The sequence below is a fragment of the Dermacentor silvarum genome, chromosome 9 (genome assembly GCF_013339745.2).
Source record: "Dermacentor silvarum isolate Dsil-2018 chromosome 9, BIME_Dsil_1.4, whole genome shotgun sequence".
Classification (NCBI taxonomy): domain Eukaryota; kingdom Metazoa; phylum Arthropoda; class Arachnida; order Ixodida; family Ixodidae; genus Dermacentor; species Dermacentor silvarum.
Window position 1 is genome coordinate 71160102 of NC_051162.1, and position 19842 is coordinate 71179943.

The 19842-nt window shown below is 44.7% G+C and overlaps 1 long non-coding RNA gene and 1 pseudogene across 1 annotated transcript in view; one reads left to right on the forward strand and one right to left on the reverse strand.

Moving 5' to 3' along the window:
- LOC125940353 (uncharacterized) overlaps positions 1–19842 on the forward strand; it is a 244257-nt gene that overhangs the window by 173009 nt on the left and 51406 nt on the right. The gene's annotated exons all lie outside the window — the stretch shown is intronic.
- Positions 14229–14408, reverse strand: LOC119465385 (U2 spliceosomal RNA; annotated as a pseudogene).

The following is a 19842-nucleotide window of genomic DNA, read 5'->3' on the forward strand; positions in this document are numbered from 1 at the left end:
AGATGGCAGGGCGAAGTCGAACTTGTCGACAACTCGAAGCAAAGGAAAGTGTATGACGGAATAGTTCAGCGGAAACCCGCTAGGTGGAGATAAGCAATCAAACCTAGCGGATTTGATTACTATTGCGTCATACACTTTCCTTTGCTTCGAGTTGTCGACAAGTTGGACTTCGCCCTGCCATCTGCTAGCCGCCTGGTTAGCTCAGATGGTAGAGCGGCTGCCCCGGAAAGGCGGTGGTCCCGGGTTCGAGTCCCGGACCAGGACGAATTTTTTCTTCAAATGCGAGGCTTTCTTTCGAGGAACCCGGGTGGGTTTCCATTGTAGCAAGTTGCTACATTTGGGTGGATGTCTCAGTTTTTCTTGGAAATTACCCTGCAGCAAGACTCTATCCCGATCGGGCTCGGCCGCGGTCGGAAGTGCCCGTCGTATGGCTGGGGCATCAATCGATGCGACCGGAGGTATAAATGCCTGTTTTCTACCGTAGCAAACCACCGTTCATGCAGTTGACACTAATATAGTAGAATACGCCCACTAGAGACCTGTCGACATTTCGTGCGCTGTTTTCCTCCCGTAAAGGTGAACGGGATCGCATTTGGCGCAGCGATTGCCTACTGTGTTCGAGCTCTAAATTAACATCATCAAGCATTAAAGCAGCAGCACAATACCAAGGTAGCAGTCGCTTAACTTGACTTTTTGAGCGAAGCCCAAATGAATCTTCGTCTGACGGCTGCCATTTGTGACGGTGCTTTGCCAGCACCCACGTTTGCCGCCGCTTATCGCCTGTTGGTAAACGAGAAAATACCGCGTCGACTGCCTTTATCGTGAGACTTAGGCATACTACCACGCAAGAACTTCCCGGCAAGGTGAACAAGCCCGGTGGGCGCGCAGAAAACACAAACAAACAAATTCAGAGCCCTTCCTTTGTCGCGAAAATGGGGGTAAGCGAAGCTTGCGGCAAGACGACACTGTCGCAAGTGTCCTTTTCGCTGACGTTCGGCCTCAACATCGCGCTCCGGCAACTCGAGGTCCGCGGCTCTTCGCTGACGTTTCGCCAGGGCTTGGGAAGCCCTCATGCTAGAATCGGACGACAAGCTTCGCTTACCCCCATTTTCTCGACAGGGGAAGGGCTGGTGATTTTGTCTCTTTGGGTCCCACGTGTGACACGGGTAGTTCAAGGGCGCTTTACAGGTCCCCGAGCCCACAGGGATATGTGCCATAAAGCTTGGACCCTTTCCGCACGATCACCAGGATCGGCCCACACGACATGGGTGTGTGCCACTGAGTTTGGACCCTTTCTGCACAATCACCAGGATCGGCCCACTTTTCAGCGTGACACCACCACCACCGCAGAAACTTGTACACCTATAAATCTTCACTTAAAAGAAAAAACGGCATCGATACAAGACACTCTTAGTACGTGTCAACGCCCTTGCGGGGTGCTTTCTGCCTACCAAACATTCCCGCGTGTACCGCAAGAGCACGTGACCAATTCATCGAGACATCGGCTGGGAGAGCTATATTCCATGCAAAGATACTGACCCTGAGGCCACTTTGCCGTGGAAAATCATGCTGACCCGGCCAAAAGCGACCAGCCATCTTAAGTTCTGCTGCGTTCTACGCGTGAATGAAGACCACAGGCGTATTATGTAAATGTCAGCCCAGTGAACATGCCCATTTCTTCAGCTGTTGAAGTGCTCGCTCTCACTTGCCGTGGTTGCTCAGTGGCTATGGTGTTGGGCTGCTGAGCACGAGGTCACGGCATTGAATCCCGGCAACGGCGGCCGCATTTCGATGGGGCAAAATGCGAAAACACACGTGTACTTAAATTTAGGTGCACGTTAAAGAACCTCAGGTGGTACAAATTTCTGGAGTCCCCCACTACGGTGTGCCTCATAATCAGATCATGGTTTTGACACGTAAAACCCCATAATCTAACCTAAGTGCTCGTTCACTAGACGAAATGAAAACAAGCGCCGACAGCAAGTTTTCTTCACGCTGGATCAGCTACAGACAACCAGCGGCAGTCGAAATGGATATGCTCACCAGGTTAACATTTATATCATACCCCCCAGCCTTTTCCCCTAAAGGAAAATAGATGTTGTAGACCACGGCACCCGTTAACGTGCTGTCTTGTTACTGCTGGTGGCGCATGTGCAACAATCTTTGGTTTCTTTTGTTATTACACTGCGACTCTCCCATTTTTGTATATACACGTATATGCTCTGGTATAGAATATATAAAACGCATTCTGTTCCGAACCTGGAATCGCTTGTCGTCAGCTTCTATAGTTCCTGCTAGTGCTACTGTAATATGGGAGTAGTGGTACCGTCTCTGCCTCACACGCAGAAGTCCCGGGTTCGAGTACCAGTCAGTGTAGAACAACCTTTTTTTTTTGAAGTAGGAAAGCGTTATATGCAATTTCACTGGGACAGGCTAAGATATTTTACCTTAGCTTCTGCTAATTATATATGCACGCATAATAATAAAAATTATTCTGTCTCCTTGCTTTCTCTTAAACTGCAGGAAGCAATTGTCAGTATGACACTTAGTTTATTCGTACTAATTATTGTATTACCGATATTGCATGTTATGCTTCTTTATTGCGGTGTTAAATGAGCAAATGAATGAAACAAATACAGTTGTTATATTTTCTTTACACAAAAGTAAAGACAGAGCCTACCAGCTTTCCTTAAACTTCCTTTAAACTTTCTTCAAACGAACTTGCTTCAAGTGAAAACAAGAACGGAGCCTATCAACTTTCTTTAATGTTGCTTTAAATAAGCTTTCTTCAAACGAAAATAAAAACAGAGCCTACTAACTTTTTTTAAACTTTCTTTGAACAAACTTTGTACAAACAAAAGTTAAAACACAGCCTACCAACTTTTTTAAAACTTTCTTTAAAGAAACTTTCTTTCAACCGAAGTAAAAACAGAGCCAACCAACTTGTTGTAAACTTTCTTTGAACAAACTTCCTACAAACGAAAGTTAAAACAGAGCCTAACAATTTTCTTTAAACATCCTTTAAACAAACTTTCTTCAAACCGAATTAAAGACAGATCCTGCCAACTTTCTTGTAACATGTGTTAATAGAAATTAGAAGTACATAGAGTGTTACTAAAGTTTATAGAAAGTTGGTAAGAGTTCTAAAGAAAGTAAGGAAGTATTTTTGTATGGGTAGACGGCCGCCTGCGTGTCTTTAATTGGCAACAGGAACACTGCGGTGATGGCGACGATGCCAGAAATTCGTATTTAGTGTCTATTTGTATTGGTCGTCACCGCCCTCACACGGTTGGTGATGGCGGTGGCAGAAGGACGCCCCCCTTACATCTTTATGGCTGCCTTTGTGGCTGCCTCCGATTACCTGACATAGTGTTGCCCAGCGCAATGTCCTGGTGCTTCGTGACACGTCGCATTAACCAAAGTTCTTTTTGAACTTTTTCATCCAGCTCAATTTAAAACGGAAAATACTGTGCCATTTTCAAGGTTTCTTGCCTACACTGATGTCATGAACTATATTCAACTTGGCTGTGGTGGTCGCGCTCGTGGTGATCAAGCTGATCCAGCTGACACGGTCGGTGACGGCCGTGGCTGCAACCACCCTTTGCAGGAGGAGGAGGAAAAACATTTATTAAGAGAAAAAAAAAGAGCAGGCGTCTTCCTGCTTGTGTTGGGAGGTGCCCTCAGTCCAGGGCTCCTGCGGCTCTTGCTGTCTCCCAGGCCCGCCGCACCAGTTGTTGCTGGTCACGAGGGTCCCAGCTAGTCAGCACGGCCTCCCACTGCTCGGGTGTGTGGTTGGGTATATGCGGGGCTACCTGTATATTGGGGCATGCCCATGTGGTGTGATATAGGGAAGCGTACCCTTTGCAGGTTAGTAAACTCAAGTTCATTCCTTAACACTTATTTTGGCTCGTATTTTGCTTTGTTGTCCCTATGTTGCTTGGTATACGATATTTTTGGCGTCAAGTGCTTTAGGCGTTTGGTGCTGTTTGCACTATGCGTGCACCTAGTGGGGCCACGAAGAGGCGGTGCCTTTTTCTGCAACGACTCCCTCCCCGCAGATGGACGCTTCATAAATTGCTCCGAATGTGAATACGGCTACCATCTCGGTGATTGTTCCGGCTGCAGTGAAGCAACATATAAAAGCAAAGGCGAGGGTGGGCTCAAGGCGTGGCGACGTTCGGCGTGCAGAGCGCCGAAAGCTAACGCAGCAAAAGGACGAGCAATGGATACCGACTTTTCAGTCTTTTTGGAGAGATTACTCGCAAACTAGACATGTTTTCTAACTTGCTACAGCAGGTAGAAGTGAATGTTTCCGTTGAGCTAATGTAATCAAATCGTCCACGAAAAAAAATAACCAGCTTGAAGAAAAAGTCTCTAAGCTCGAGGATGATGCAATCCCGAGCGACATTGAGCGACTCAGAGCCTCAGTAAACCACCTTGAACGGCGCAGCAGGAAGTTGAATGTTGAAGTGCGTGGAATAGCGGTAACTGATAATGAAAACCTCCTACCAAAGCTAAATGATGTAGCAAAATTGGTGAGCTTGTCACAGCTGACCGCGAGTGACATCGAGGTCGTACAAAGGTTTCGTTCGAGACAAGGCAAAGAACCCGGAATCATCGTGCTATTTTGACAGCTGTCTCGGCGAGACAGATGGATTGAAAAGCGCAGTTTTAAGAAACATAAGCTCACATATGACAATCTTGAAAACATGACCGCATAGTACCGACAGCTGCTATGCCGTGTGTGTGTGGGGGGGGGGGGGAGGGGGATGGGCGAGTGCAAATGATTATCGCTTCGCTCGACATGCGAATGGAAAAATTCGTGTTCGAAAGAAAGAGAATGAATCAGCGGTTGTCATTCGCTGCACCGCAGACCTCAATAAACTGTGCAGCAGTTGAATGCTATAGCTAACCTATTTATTCTTCTGTGTTGTTTTTCATAGACCCAGTAAATTTATACGACTTACATACAATCAATCCCAAGCTACGGTTCGATTTACTGTAGCTGTATATATTTTAATCTAAGATCTGGCAGAAAAAAAGATAGACGGAATTCACGTTCTTTTGGCATAATGGAATGCCTATTTAGTGGTGTCATGGATTCGTAAACATGTTTTGTTTCACAAGATGATGTGGATAATTTTCCTGGTTACAAATCTTTTCACACGAACTGCCGTGATCAACGTGGTGGAGGTGTCTGAATGCTTGTTTCAAATTTATTTAACTATGAGCTTCTTTCTGAATTCAGTTGCACTAATCAGCACTACGAAACTCTTTTTAAATGCAGTGATCTAATTTTCTTTGTTTACTACCGGCCGCCATTAGGAAATTGTTTGCTGCTTTTATCGTATTTAGATTCACTTTTAGAATTTGTTCATATGAAGAATTATCAAATAATTCTTGGCAGTGACTTAAATATAAATATGATTGCCCAGAATAAGTTGAAACTAGAATTGGAAGCTCTGTTAGATATCCACAACTGTCGAAACGTCATTACGGCACCTACGCGAGTCACGGCAACATTTTAGGATGCATTGGACTTGTGCATAACTTTGACATGTGCTTTGTAAAACCTGCTGTTTTCGTATACGCATTTAGCGACACTTAGATGTATTCACATCCATTGCCACTGCAGTTAAAAAAAGAACGCATCGAGCGTTTTCTTACAGGCTCATAAATAATAATAATAAAACGTACTACGCTGCCTGCTCTCCGAGATTGTCTTGCCAGTGTTTCTTTGGATGATGTGTATAAAAAAAACTCAGATTCGACTGGTGTTCACGCAACCATTTATGGAAATATGCTATATGCATGTTTTCCGGTGGAAACGTTCAAGCCCACCCAACAATGTTGCAAGCCATAGATAGATGAGCACCTGCTTTAGATTATTAGTAAAAGAGACATGTTGTACAGCTCATTCATGCAAAGTAAATCGCAGGAGGCATTGGAAGCATTTAAGGAATACAGAAACTGCGTCACTAAACAATTAAGGGTTGCTAACAAACATTATCAATGAAATATGTTCAACTCATCGGCAGGACACCGTGATAAATTTGTAGGACGCTCGCTTCAAGAACTTGGACCACGCAAAAAGAACAAATACACTGCTAAAAGACGGCATTGACATAAAAGGGATCGATCTTGCCAACGCGTTTAACGAATTCGTTCACTCCCTTGATCAGGTATCACATAATATCGACCTATCGTGTATGAACGCACCTAATAGTCAGTCAGTAGTCCTAAGGGGGCTTACAAAGCAGGAGGTTATTTTTTCATTCTTGCCTTTCAGTAACAGTAGAGCTACTGATGCATTCCGTATTCAAATAGCGCTGGTAAAATTTGTTATTGACACAATTGCACCTTGTTTAGAGTGCATTTAAATCTGTGTTTATCTTCGGGCGTTTACCCGCGTAGCATGCAGATGGCAAAGGCCACAGTAATATTCAAAAAATGCAATAAGAATTATCTTTTAAACTACTGACCTGTATCAGTACTGGCAGTTTTGTCAAAGGGTTTAGAGAAGGTGATCTTAACAAGGCTTTATTGATTTACTGATCAGTTTATTATTGTAAGTACTGCACAGTTCCTTTCTTTTTTAAATAGGTCGACTGAATTAGCCTTGCTGACTCAAAATGAATTTATATCACAAAAATTCGAGGAAAATAAAATGACGCTTGGAATTTTTCTTGATTTTTTCTAATGCCTTCGGCCTGATCAGTGACGACGTTTTACTTAAAGAACTCGATCGTTATGACATTCGACGCCCAGCTTATTCTCTTATTACGTCCTACTATCAACACACGTCTGAGTTCGTAGATATAGTCGGGGACCATTCTGAATTGAAACCTGTAAAACCAGCCGCCCTGCAGGGGAGCATACTGCGTCTGTATCTTATCATTTTATACACAAACCTAACCTAATAGTCAATGTTGATGCATCTGCAAAGTGCGTAATTTACGCAGAAACCAGCCTGTTTTTTTTCAGGCTAACTCAGGTTCTCAAATGTCAAATCGAGCCAATAAAACGCTTGAAACATACACACGTGGGCAACGAAAAATTATCTGAAGATTAATGTAGAAAGAAACAAAGGCCGTGCTGTTTCACACACGTAACAAACCATTTCACCTATTCCCTATTATTGTAAACAATACTGAAATAGGAATCATACCGTCTTTCAAATCACTTGGCGTATATTTCTCCGAAGCAACGTCATAGGATTGCCAAGTAAATCACTTAGTAAATCGTCTAAAGCAATCGCTACTATGCGTCGCCATAGTAATTATTTTCCTAATTCAATTAATATGCTTGTATATATTTCAATGTTTTCTCGTTAGCACAGAATTCTTGTCTGGGGAACGACGGCAGTGGAGAACACCCATAAACTGATAGTACTTCAAAAAACAGCAGTGAGCACTGTCTCCCAGGAACCATATCTCTGCCACACCGCTGCTTTGTTTTCAAAGCTTAGAGATATAAAAATTGAAACTTTGTACACGTATAGGTTTTGACGCTTATACAGATTTGGAAAAATTAGGAATGATGACACCTTAACAAAACTTGCATCCTTACAGCAGCATAATTCTTTTTATAAATTACGTGAGGTGGCTAGTTTCCTCTCAAGGTGCTACTTGCAGCTTTTTGCCTGGTCACCCTCGCAACCTTGTTGCTGTTACAGGAAAACCTCAATTCAATTCAATACAATTCCATTCAATATACTTGAATGAAATAATTGCATTATGTGATTCCAGAAGGCAATTTTTGACTGTCTCAGAAGGCAAATAACAAGACGTGCGACTGTATTGCACAAAGGACACGTCCGCTGTTGACAGGCTGAGTCACCAAAATACGAAAACTCGACATGTTATTACAGAGATGGCGCAGAAACAAGTCCTCATCAGAAGTTCACTTCAAAGTGAAGCTGTTACTGTCGCATGAGGCGTTCGTAACGAATTTGGAATATTTCTTGACTTGCTTTTATAGATGTAGCCCTTTGTAACTTCATGCTACATTCGGGTGAATGAAAAGTTTTCTCTACCATGATATTTATACAATGAATCGAAATAAATAAGTAATCATGGAACTTCAATAGATGCGTGCATTGTAATTAACGCCTCTCACATGTGTTGTGAATCAACCCAAGAAGTTTATTACCCCGATATTTATATTTGTTATTTACCTTATGATGGGAGGGGGGGGCAATCCATTTGGTTAGAATGACGGCCTGGCTACGGTAATACCGACGGAGAATTTCACTCGAGTGCCTCATTTGCATTCCGTTCAAAGGACATTTGGCTCTCTCATCTGGGACACCCTGCCTCTACGAGAATACGGAGCTCACTCCGCGTGCATATTTTGTTATAGATATAGTGCGCATAAGAAGTATCAAAGGATACTTTACCGCAGGTGCCCAAATTACAGGAATGGCATGTATCTTAGGGACATAAATGTTGTCAGGAAATCAACTTGTCAATCAGTTTCTAGACATCAATCATACTGCTATATGCTACGCTAGAGGACGTTGAGTTTGAGTGGTTGCTCTGAAAGGGTCATTTTATATTGCAGTTACACAGAGTAAAGGCAGCGGTTGGAATGGTAAGAAATTTGATGAAAAGGAATACAAGTTATAAATGAACTATACTTGCCAGCTTTAGAGCCTCGGTAAGGTCAGTCCAGTTTTCTTTCATTTCTCGTTTTGGAAAGGGTGAAGGATTCGAACCACCCGACATACAGAAAGCCACAAGTTCGGCCATGTAAAAGAATGCTCCAATACTCGAATATGCCATGTCTATGTGATTGGAAGGCATGATTTTACTTCTGCTGTTTTATTTAAATAGGTATGCTCCCCGTCAAATGGAACAATGGAGGTTTTCCGACCGATGGTTTCGGCAAATTCGGTCGGCAGATGGCAGAATGGCGCTGCTGGAAGAATTGAAAAATGCCAGCTTCTTGTTGTCGCGGGACATGTTTTATTATAATAACATACGCTTAGATAGGCTCGAGGAAGAGGTAATTGCGGCATAGCAACTTTTGCGAAACTTACGAATCTACAAAGAAGAAACACCTTTTCATACGCAAAAGACTTCAATTGCACTTTCGCGAAAAGCTAGAATTGTTTTATAAATATTTTGCAAGCTTTTATATTTTAACAACAAAGCGATTCTGAGCATTGAAGCCTTGTTTCTTGCATTGACATGCGCCGTTTTCCATTTTGCCGGTTTTCTTTTTCCCCCCAAAGATCGCTGTCATCGAGCTAATGTTCTGCACTGAACTCGCCAAATGTATTGTAAAATTATTTATCGTAGTCGCGCACGACGCAAATGCTGTTGTACATTTTCAATTATAAGCAAGCATGCTCAGTATTCTTGAATGTACGGTGATGCATATAGAGGGTGTCCCAACTATCATGCACCAAGATTTAGAAATATGCAAATGCCAAGTAGCTAGACAAAACCAATGTAGTGTTCTTTGCCGTCGCTTGGAGATACTCAGGTTATTTTTGGAATTCCACCTAATTATATAATTAGTCCTAAATAATTATTCGAATTCTCACATATTATAAATATATGAAAATGTGAATGAGAACATTGGAGAGGCACACGAAAAATTCCCGATACATGCTTTCTGCTGCTCAATACGCCCTACGTAAAAGTGTTTTTCGGAGCGTGAAAATAGCCCACGAATACACGCAAGATTGCAGCGCGACTGGACGCTCGAGGTACTTGGCGGGTATTCGCGAGGTTCTTTCTGTGTGCATGTACTGATAACAGATAGGATATTCCTGCCTTCTTAGTGAAACAATAGTCATTTTAACTTCTACTGGCTCTTCTTCTTGAAGTATTCGGTAGTGTACCACTCGAGAGGGTTTCGCACACGGGTGCTTCGTCGCACTAATTAATGCTGCTGATGACTGGCTACGTGTAGGGGTAGGCTCCTCATCTGCTGCGGAGTTAGACGCGGTCTCGTTGAGCTCTGGATTCCCTCCTGCTGCAACTGTCCGTGGGTCTTGTGGTGGTTTTAGAGGCAAGACTTGTAGGGTCTGCTCGTCGTCGGAATCCCTTGGCACTTCTGAGCCTCCTAGACTGGTCCCTCTCCTTGATTCTCCTGACATTTCAGTGATGTGGCATTATTGGTGGCTTCAGTCCGTACGGTAGTTTTTCTGGCCGAAATTGATCAACGAGAGTGAACTGTATTCGACCATGAACCATACTCATGTACGTGACTGGGCTGACAACTTGTTCAACAGTACCTTCTTGCCACAATACAGGCTCGCCACGTGTGGTCTTTACGTACACTCCATTGCCAACGGAGAAGAATTCTGCAGATCCTCTCTGGTCGTTACGTTGTTTCGTGTCTCGTCTCAGACGCTCCACCATGTCCCCTGCAAAACTTCATTTGAGAAGAGACAATGTAACTCGAAGCAGACGCTTGAGGAAAACTTCAGCAGGTGTCCGTAAAGTCTGCAAGTGCGGGGTGTTTCCATATAAAAATAGAAATATGTTCAAGCGTTCTTGTATTGAATTCTTAACTCCAGCATTTTCATGACTCAGAACCTGCACTAGGAGACCTTCCATGGTTGTTCTTACCAGTCTCACTGCGGCTCCATTCAAAGTGGCATGATACGGAGGTGTCCTTGTGTGTTTGACCCACCTGCGCCTCATGAACTCTTCGAAGTCATCCGAAGTCAATCTTGGGCCGTTGTCGGTAACAATTTCCTCAGGGTAGCCGTAGGCTGCGAACAGTGTGTCGAGTATTTCCGAGGTTCTAGCCGTTGTCATTGATATCATGACGAACACTTAAATCGATTTACAGTACATGTCTAGCAGAACTAGTAGATTTACCCCGTCGTCTATAGCGTTGTCAGCGGGAATCATTTCCAAAACTTTTGTTGGATACTACAGAGACCGAGGTTAGGTCCACTGTAACAATGCGTGAGTCGGCTAGCGAAAGAACAAGGAACCGTTCAGGCCGATGGCAGGAGCAGAAGAAGCTATATTTTATTTTTATTTTTTCTGACTTTGCAGCACGCAACACGAGTAACGAGGCCCATGCGAATGCACATGCACTTGAGCGCGCCGTAAATAAAATGCGGCCGATGAAGTTGACGATGGCCGCCAGAGATACCTCCAGGGTTGCAGAGGCGCTGCCGACTTTGATGGGTGAGTGCTTTGACAAACCTGACAATTCCGAACAGTTTCTTCGGGCGCCATCGTCTGCGACGTCTCACGGGGTCAGCATCCCGCCTTGCCCCAAGGCCGTCATTTCCGTCAGCACTGAAACACCCGCAGACGTAGAAGGTGTCATGGATGGCGACCAACTTCTACTGCCGGATCGTGAAATTTTCGTCGCAAGAGGGATCGCTAGACTGCAGGGAAAAAAGCGAAAATAATCCTGATACATTTTATCCAGGAGTCTAACCATATCAACAAGACCACGGCGATCGCGTAAATCGATGATATTGTCGAACCCAGCAATACGTTTTACCGATCGGGTTCCGCCACATTTACTTCGACTTCCCTAATTGTAGACCGAGCTTTTGACATAAATACAAATCTTCCCAGGCTTCTACAGGATACGCTCCGAAGTCTTCTACACAGGCACAAAAATTGCTGTGCGGCGTCATCAAAGATTCGAGAACGGCCAACTGTTACGCATCACATAATAGCTGAAGATTGCCCTCGACCACTCCGCCAGAGCCCCTAAGAGTCTGGTAACGAGAATTAGAAGCTATACAGCAACAAGTCGACGATATGCTGCGCGACAAAATCATCCAGCTGTAGAACTTGGCAGTGCAAGAAGCAACTCAGATCGCGCCGTTCAAGCTGGTTTACGGAAGGAACCAGACTACGACTCTCGACGCGAAGCTGCCACACGTTACCAACGAATAAAATCTCGACGTCGCCGCCTATCTAGAGTGCGCCGAGGAAGTACAACTTGCCCGTCTGCACATCAAGAGCCAGCAAAAAACTGACCAACGACGCTACACTCTTCTACGACGCTACGCGGGATACCAGCCCGGCGATCGTGCTTGGGTTTGCCCGCCGATACGCCGACGAGGCCTTAGTGAGGAACTTTTGCGATGCTATTTTGGACTTTACAAGATGATCTGACGTATTAGCGTACTTGATATGAGGTCGTGCGAGACGGCGCTAAGGCTGTTTCACATGATGTGATTCATCGCACCGGAAGTGCGATTTTCGTCGCATGCAACGAAAATCGCAGTCGCAGTACCTACTCTGCGATTTTCGGCTGCGACCAACCGGTTGGTCGCAGCGTCGCAACGTCGACACGATCGCTGCGATTTTCCGTAGAAATTGCACCGAGAGCTATTTCATGGTCTGATTTGGAAAATAGCGTTTCGCTCAAGCAGTGCAATGCGCGCGCAGGTGGATTGCTGAATCCGGAACGAACGCGAAGGGAGAATTAAAAACTTGTGCCGCAGATTAAATTCTCCAATTTCTATGCGTTCGTTGATGTGCTACGTAGCAAACGAAGTGCATTTTCACCTTTGCTTCGTGGGCTGTAGACAAACCTATGCGAGTTCCCAATACTACGAGGTGATCGATCCCCACGAGACGACATGACCTTTTGGGTCGTCACAATTTAAAGTTCTTGAGTAGCATACAAAAATCGCGCGTACGGACCAGTTTAAATAATTGCAACCTCTGCAAGGGTAAATGACAAGGCTGAAATGTACCCGAAGTTTCAACGTTGCGCTGAACGCGCGACCGTTTAGATGCATTCTTTTCCTGTCGGTTTCCCCACGCGTAACATTCCCGATGTATCTTGAAAGGTTATCTTAACTCACTTGCTTATTAAATTTGACATGACAAGCGAGCAGGCTATCGTAATAAATTTTCTATGATAGCATATTTAACTCCGTGGCTTGAATAAACAGAGTCAATTTGTTTTCGAATACTCCATTCTTCAGAAGCTGACGCTGAGCACGGGGAGCGTGAGGATCTCGTTGCGCTGACATGAAAACGTAGCTGCTGCCGAATTCCGAACACTGAATTTGCGGTGAAGCTAGCTGTATGATAGACCATCTTGCAAGTTGTTGTAGAGCAGGCCGAGTGACACATAAAAGGCACATGAGACAACACACGGCGCTCAACAACCAGCTGCGAACAGCTGTTTACGTACGTCATGCATAGAACCGCCGATGCGCACTCCAAAACAAATTTAAAATTAAAAACGTTTAAATTACAAAACACACATATTATTTGCTCCTAATAAACAGAGTTCACTTATCTTATAACGTGCACGTCTTTTTCATTACATGAAAAAAATTATGCCGAGACAAAACCTGGCAGCAAGCAACCCTGGGCGCCACCTTAGTCGCATTGTTGAAATCGCAATCATGTGAATTGAGCCCTCAAAAAATCACATTGCGAGGCGTGCGACCGCACCGATTTTTTTTTCGCTCCAGTCGCAGCATGTGAAACAGCCTTTACGCAAACACAGCGGCGCCGTGCACCACGTAAACTCGTCCGCGTGGTGCGTCTTTTGCCTTTCTACGCCCGCTGACGAACTTTAGGACTGTTGTTATTCTCCTTACCACGGATGGCTTTGTTTTCGCTTTGGTGTTGGCTTGCAGCATCGGGACGAGGCGAAGAGGCGGTCATTGACACGCGTAATTGTTTATCTTCCTACAGAGGCATTCTTCAATGGATAAGAAATGTTAAATATTACCGCTCACGCAAGACGCGCCTGTGTGATTTGGAACTTTCTCGAATGCCATCATTCATTTTGTAGCGTAGAGAGACGCTAGTGGCTCCAGCTCTACTCTTGCCAGACGCTAGTGGGTCCAGCGCTTTTGCTCGCAACGGCGCTCGTCTGTGTCTGTGCCTCGTTTCGCTGTCGACGCTGCGCCGCTCCGACCTCTAAGAAACCCTTTGGAGGAGCTAATGTTATGTTATGTATGTATGTTATGTATGGTCTCGCTGAACCTTGTATAATCAGGTTGCATGCGCGACACGAGTTATGTAGTAGTTTTCGGAAGGCACGTTGGCTCGAGTGATTACCATGGAACTTTCGACGAGTCATGTATAAAGGCCAATGCGTTTGATTCGCAGACAAGATTTTCGGCGATCGCCAACTTTGCTTGCCGCTATCGTTGTGCTTGAGTGTAGCTTGTTTTGCTGGCCACAAGTTTACCCCCGAGAAAAAGTTAGTTTCGTGATTCACTGTTTTCACGGCTAGTTTCCTGCGCGTCAATGCCCGTAGACCAAAAGCCGTAGGCCGAACGCGAAGATATTGCAATACTGGATCGACCCGCGCCGGTGATGAAGCAGGCTTCAGGCACTCCGCCAATTTGCAAAAATAAGTTTCATATCTTGGGTACAAATACAACCCTTATAATCTATTAGGTGGATAAGAACACATACTACACTTTGACCCGCGTCGGCCATGTCTACGTTCGCACCATACACGCATACGCCATCCCGCGCATTCAAACTAGTGCCTACCAATCTGAATGTCTTCTGTGTCCTGACGTCATTCTGTACGTTCTGCAGTGACTGTTCTGCTGCAGTTCTGCTGTGACTGTACAATGGGTAGGCCGCGTGTTGTACAGTCTGCAGAACAGCGTGCCTACACTCTAAGAAAAAAAGGACAAAATGGTGTATCGAGGTTAGTCCTTTTGGGGAGTAACTGACTTGCTACAACCATTCGTCCTTTTGGGGAGTAACTGCGAGGGGATGAACTGTTACTCCCCATGCGGTTACTCCATCAAGGGGACTAACAGTTGCTCTTTTCCGATGCCCCTCAAGGGAGTAACGGTCATTTTTTCCGATGCTCCGCAAGGATGCGATTGACGAAATTAGCCATTTACACGCTGATAAGAAAGAAAAAAGAAGCTATATATATTGAGGTGACAAAAAAAACAAAAAAAACGCTCCCGCAGCAGGATTCGAACTCACGTCCCCTCGCTCACAAATCGGTTACCCTACCCACTATAACACGGTAGCTCGCTTGGCGAGGTAGGATAATGAGAGACAGTTATGGATCAAAACGCAGGTGGGGCATTGCAAGAGACTCGGCATTTTGTGCATGCTATGCGGGGAGAGTCTAACGCTCTGTGTACTTGCAACCATGTGACTGCAACAAGTTGCCCGATTACGCGATGAGACATTACGCGGTGTACGTACATATGTGTAGCGAGCGTATACGGGGCACGCAAGACGACAAAGAAGGCGAACTTATCTGTCACTTAGCGTGCCCAGTTTGAGCTACATATCGCTTCACTTAAGTTCGTAATCTCCTTGGAACGGTTGGAACTTAGGTACTATTGACCAAGAACATGTGGCAGTCCATCGATGACTTGCGCGTTTAATGTGTATCGTTCACTTATGGCTTGCACATGACTTCCATGTGTCTTCACACTCCACATTTTAAATTTCACACAATTTTCTCAAGAACAGACAAAGTGCTGCTTTGCATGTAGTTCAATAGACAGCGCACGAACTTCAAAATATTCACGATTTATAGACAATACGGTTTTCGACGCACCTCTCCACGACGCGGACGAAAACAGCGAAATGCTTGGGGAGTAACTGTTGCCGTTCGTCCTGCCATTGCTCTCTTTTCGACCAGGGACTAAACACTTACTCCCCAAAATTTGCACACGGCACGCACACTCCTGCAGTTATTCCTTTTGAGGGACGAAAGCGCACTTTTTAGGACTAACAGCCCAGTTACTCCCGTTTTCCCCGGGATTTTTCTTAGAGTGTACCATGAAAGACGGCGTGAACAGAAAAGGGAATGGGCGCGACGGCGGCGGAAAGAGACCACCGACGATGAGCGGGCCGCATCGCCAAGCGTAAGCGTGCTGCCCGCTAGAACCGAGAACCGCGAGGCGGAAAGAAATGCGAACACACCATGTGGCCCCGATCTCGCAAACTAGGAATGTTTCACCGGAGCAACAGTCAATCACCAGGTAGATCCAGGTAATCAGCAGGTGTGAAGGTGGATGACAAGCTTCACTGGTCATCCACCTTCACAGAGCGGAATGACACTCAAGTTTTCAAGAGAAGCTTCTTATAACTCAAAGATTTCAGTGGCGAGCATGTACGCACAAAATTATCATCATCAGCACTGGCTCGAGCGTCGTCGTCGAAGTGGATCGTAGGGGCTCCTCGGTTTCCGCTCGTGCTCGTGCTCGGTACGCACTCGTGCCACTGCTATGGCGTTCGTCGTCGTCGTCTACTTCCACAGCTGGCTGCGTTGGCGCTAATCATTTCAGCATAAAATTTCACTTCTCTTCTGTCGTCGTAATGGGGAGGCCACGTTTACGGGGTATGCTCCATTGCTTAAGGGGGTATGAGCCATTCATTCATTATCTTACGTTACGGACAGATTTAATTTTCAAGTGATGTTTAGAAATCCATCCAGAATGAACGCGCTCGGGAAAGGGCTCGTGGTCGACGTGCCTATTCTAGCGTGAGATTTCGAAAGCCGAGGCGAAACGTCGGTGAAGAGCCGCGGATTCTGAGCTGAGGGAGTGCGATGTTGAGGCCAAACGTCCGCGTCGTCTTGCCCTCCAGGAACCCGACAACGGTGGTGCATGCCTCGGCAACAATAGCGCCAACTTCCCCGGTGCGGCGGCCAGGTTTCAACCCGATTTTCTCAAAGGGAACTTCGGAGCCAGCTGCAGTGCGTGTGATTGGTTGTGGTTCAACCACAACTTGGTACTCGTCACTGCAGTTCTTTGAGAGCAACACCGAAGAAACACAAGACAAGCTTCGCTTACCCCAATTTCCTCGACAGGGGAGGGGCTTCTGATTTTTTTTGCCGCTTTGGCACTGTTTTGACACTGCGTAGCTCTTCACCGTCACTACAACGTAGCAATACATAGAGATGAATATCAAACCAGCCATCGGTAACCACTGACATCCCAAAGGCTAAGCGATTTATAGGCTTGACCAGCGGGTTCAATAAGTCAATCGGTGCAGCACCTAAACGAAATATTATTGTCAATTATTAGGCTTTCATTGGATACACAAGTGTGTTTTTGAGTTTTCCACTTTCATATTAAAATGGGAACAAACTAAAGGTCAAACAAAACAAATACAAAAACGGATATTTCCAATATAATTCGCTGTGGCTTACGTAAGATGGTGTTTAATGAAAGATCATAAGGATGCGTTTCGCAAATTTACAGTATTTCTTTTTACATGTTCTACAGTTCACAGCTGGTCAGCAGAGGATGGTATACAAAAAATAAACTCGGCTACAGGCTAGTGTTTATTTGATGTTGTGGAAAATTTTATTCCCAACTGTGTACTCATCACATTATAGTCAATATTAAACAAACATTTGGCTACCCTAGGATAATTGAACAAACGTCTGAGCAAAGTTGTTACACTCTGCGTGTTAACGAAAAGATAAGGTTAAATCTAAAAAAGGCATATTTTTTGTGAAAGACTTGAAAGCCCTTAGATTAGGAAGATAAAAATGATTGAAACACGTAAGTGCAGAAAAAAACACATTTTTTGTGGTCGCAGTAACTTTAAGTCATACCAACACGGCACTGTCTTCATTTTTTGCTACAGAGTGTTTTTCGTATAAAATATCAAGTGAATAGTACGTATAATAATAATAGAGGTCGTGTAAACGTGTCGTGAATATGTAACTTTGGTAAAGTTGTTGCAATAACATTTAGAGGATGTGCGAATATAAGGGAAATTCAGGGTGTGGATGGTAGAGCCAAAAGTTTAAAAAAAGTTGCGGAGCTCAAAAAAGAAGCGAAGAGCAGCACATATTTGTGCCATTGTGCAATTTCTTCTTCTGTTTGGAGCTTCAGCGAAAGTGTGCGAAAATTGCCCGGAATATCTTTCAAACACGCCCCGGCTATATACTAGCCCACTTCGATAAAATACCCATTATACGCAGAATAACTAAAGCAGAAACCAATCAAAGGGTAATTGTTTTCGAAGCCCCTACTTCATTGTCACTGGTGTCCCCAAACATTGTTCTGTCCACCCCTAAACATGTCAATCATGCCTTGTGCGTCCATGAGGTGGGCTTTCAGTGCAAAATATGCTAGTTAAAGTTTCTTTATAACCTTCGTGAATAATGAAGTGCTGCATATAGTATGGAAATAAATGCAATAACTTGGTGGAGCGTCGAGATCACAACGGATGCTTTGCTACAGTTGTGATTTGAGTATAGCCGGTGTGCAGAGCTATACGGAAAAGCAGTTTTGTTAGGGAAGTAAAAAATGTATCCACATTAAAGTTCAGATTGAGATATGATTCATCGTCAATTGTACATGAGTCTTGCTCAGCGAAAATAGAATCCACACGCGTCAGGCGTTGTTATTGCACTAGAGAAAAGTGTAAACAAAATTTTACGGAAGTGTTCATTTGCCCCTTCCTAGCACATTTTTGTCTGTTGCACACCTGACATTTCATAGAAGATTGGCTGCTGCTGTTAGAGATCCTCGCAAGCCTACTGTCACCACCAAGTAAAATCGGTCTCGGTTCGTGCCCTTTCAGATGACACTCCGACATTTGACATGGGCACAGCGACAATACGTACAACTATATTTTTATAATTCTGGCGTGTGCGAAGTTGCTATTCGGCTGCCATCCTTTTGTCGATTGTCTTCGGTACCTATGCACCTTCTGCGCCGCAATTAGCTGAAAAAATCTTCAAAATCCTCAACCGTGCACATACACAGATACCTAAGAAATTAGACGGGAGGATAGAAGCCTTGGGAGAATATTTGGTGAAGCACCGCTCGAGTAATACAGGAGAAACGCGTTATGCTGTTACCGGCGGCAAATTGTTTTTTTTTTCTATTCTCATTTCCTTTTTCCACGTCTGTGTTTACTTAAGGAATTTTCCCCCCGTAGCTATAGCGTTCTTGGGCACCACAAGTTTAAATGCGGGTGTTGTTCTCTTTGCGTTGATATGTCCTGTGACGTAAAGCAGATGGAAAGAGGTAACCTACACATAGACTAGCTGCACAGGGAGAATGCCTTAGCTTGCTTCTGGAGGCCCCAAAACGCGTTGTAGTAGCGGTTTTGCTTAACATAATGAACCTCATAATTATCGCGTTTACGGTGCAACTTGACACTCCAATAGAGCAGGCGCGAGAGCTTCTTGAACTAGAAAATAATAAAAAGATAAGACGGGTGCCGATGACATCTTGAAATACCGCACCTTCCCGTATTTGCGTCATGGTTTTTGGCACTGCCTCCTCCCTCTTGGTTAAATATTTGTCGGCGAAACTGAACTATATCTTATTCTAGAAAAATGCAGGGACTGAATTTTAGGAACTTTTACTGAAGAAAAACAGTGAAACTACTAGGAAATTCCTGACGTAATATTCATTTGCGATGCCTGGGATTCTGCCGAGAACGCCAAACTGAAACTTTTACCATCACTTTTAATACCCAAGCCATTGCTGCGAAATCTATTAAAGTAGAGTCACTTATGAATATTCCTTGGTGCTTATATGGCCTGTTATTAAGAGGAGCCCTAAAGAAGAAACTGCCACTACATATGTCCCGCAATAGAATGAGTCTTTACTTGGTAAGCGGGGCGTTTGGGCCGAAGCAGAGGTTGAATTATTCAGTACTTGGACGTGGTCCTCGGGAGAAACACTAAACATGAAGCTTAGTTTATAGGGTCCTCACACGTGCCGATGCTTTCAATTGGGTCGCACCTCATGCGCCATTAAAACATGATTGCTGTAACGCCGCTGTCGGCGTTCCCTGTCTCGCCAGATTTGGGAAACTACGGAATTGTCTCTGCTGCGTAGCAGAAGTGCCTTCGTGGGCTGCGCCGCGACATGTCGGTACCTCGTATTGTTAAAACACAGCGTGAAGTCATCAAGGG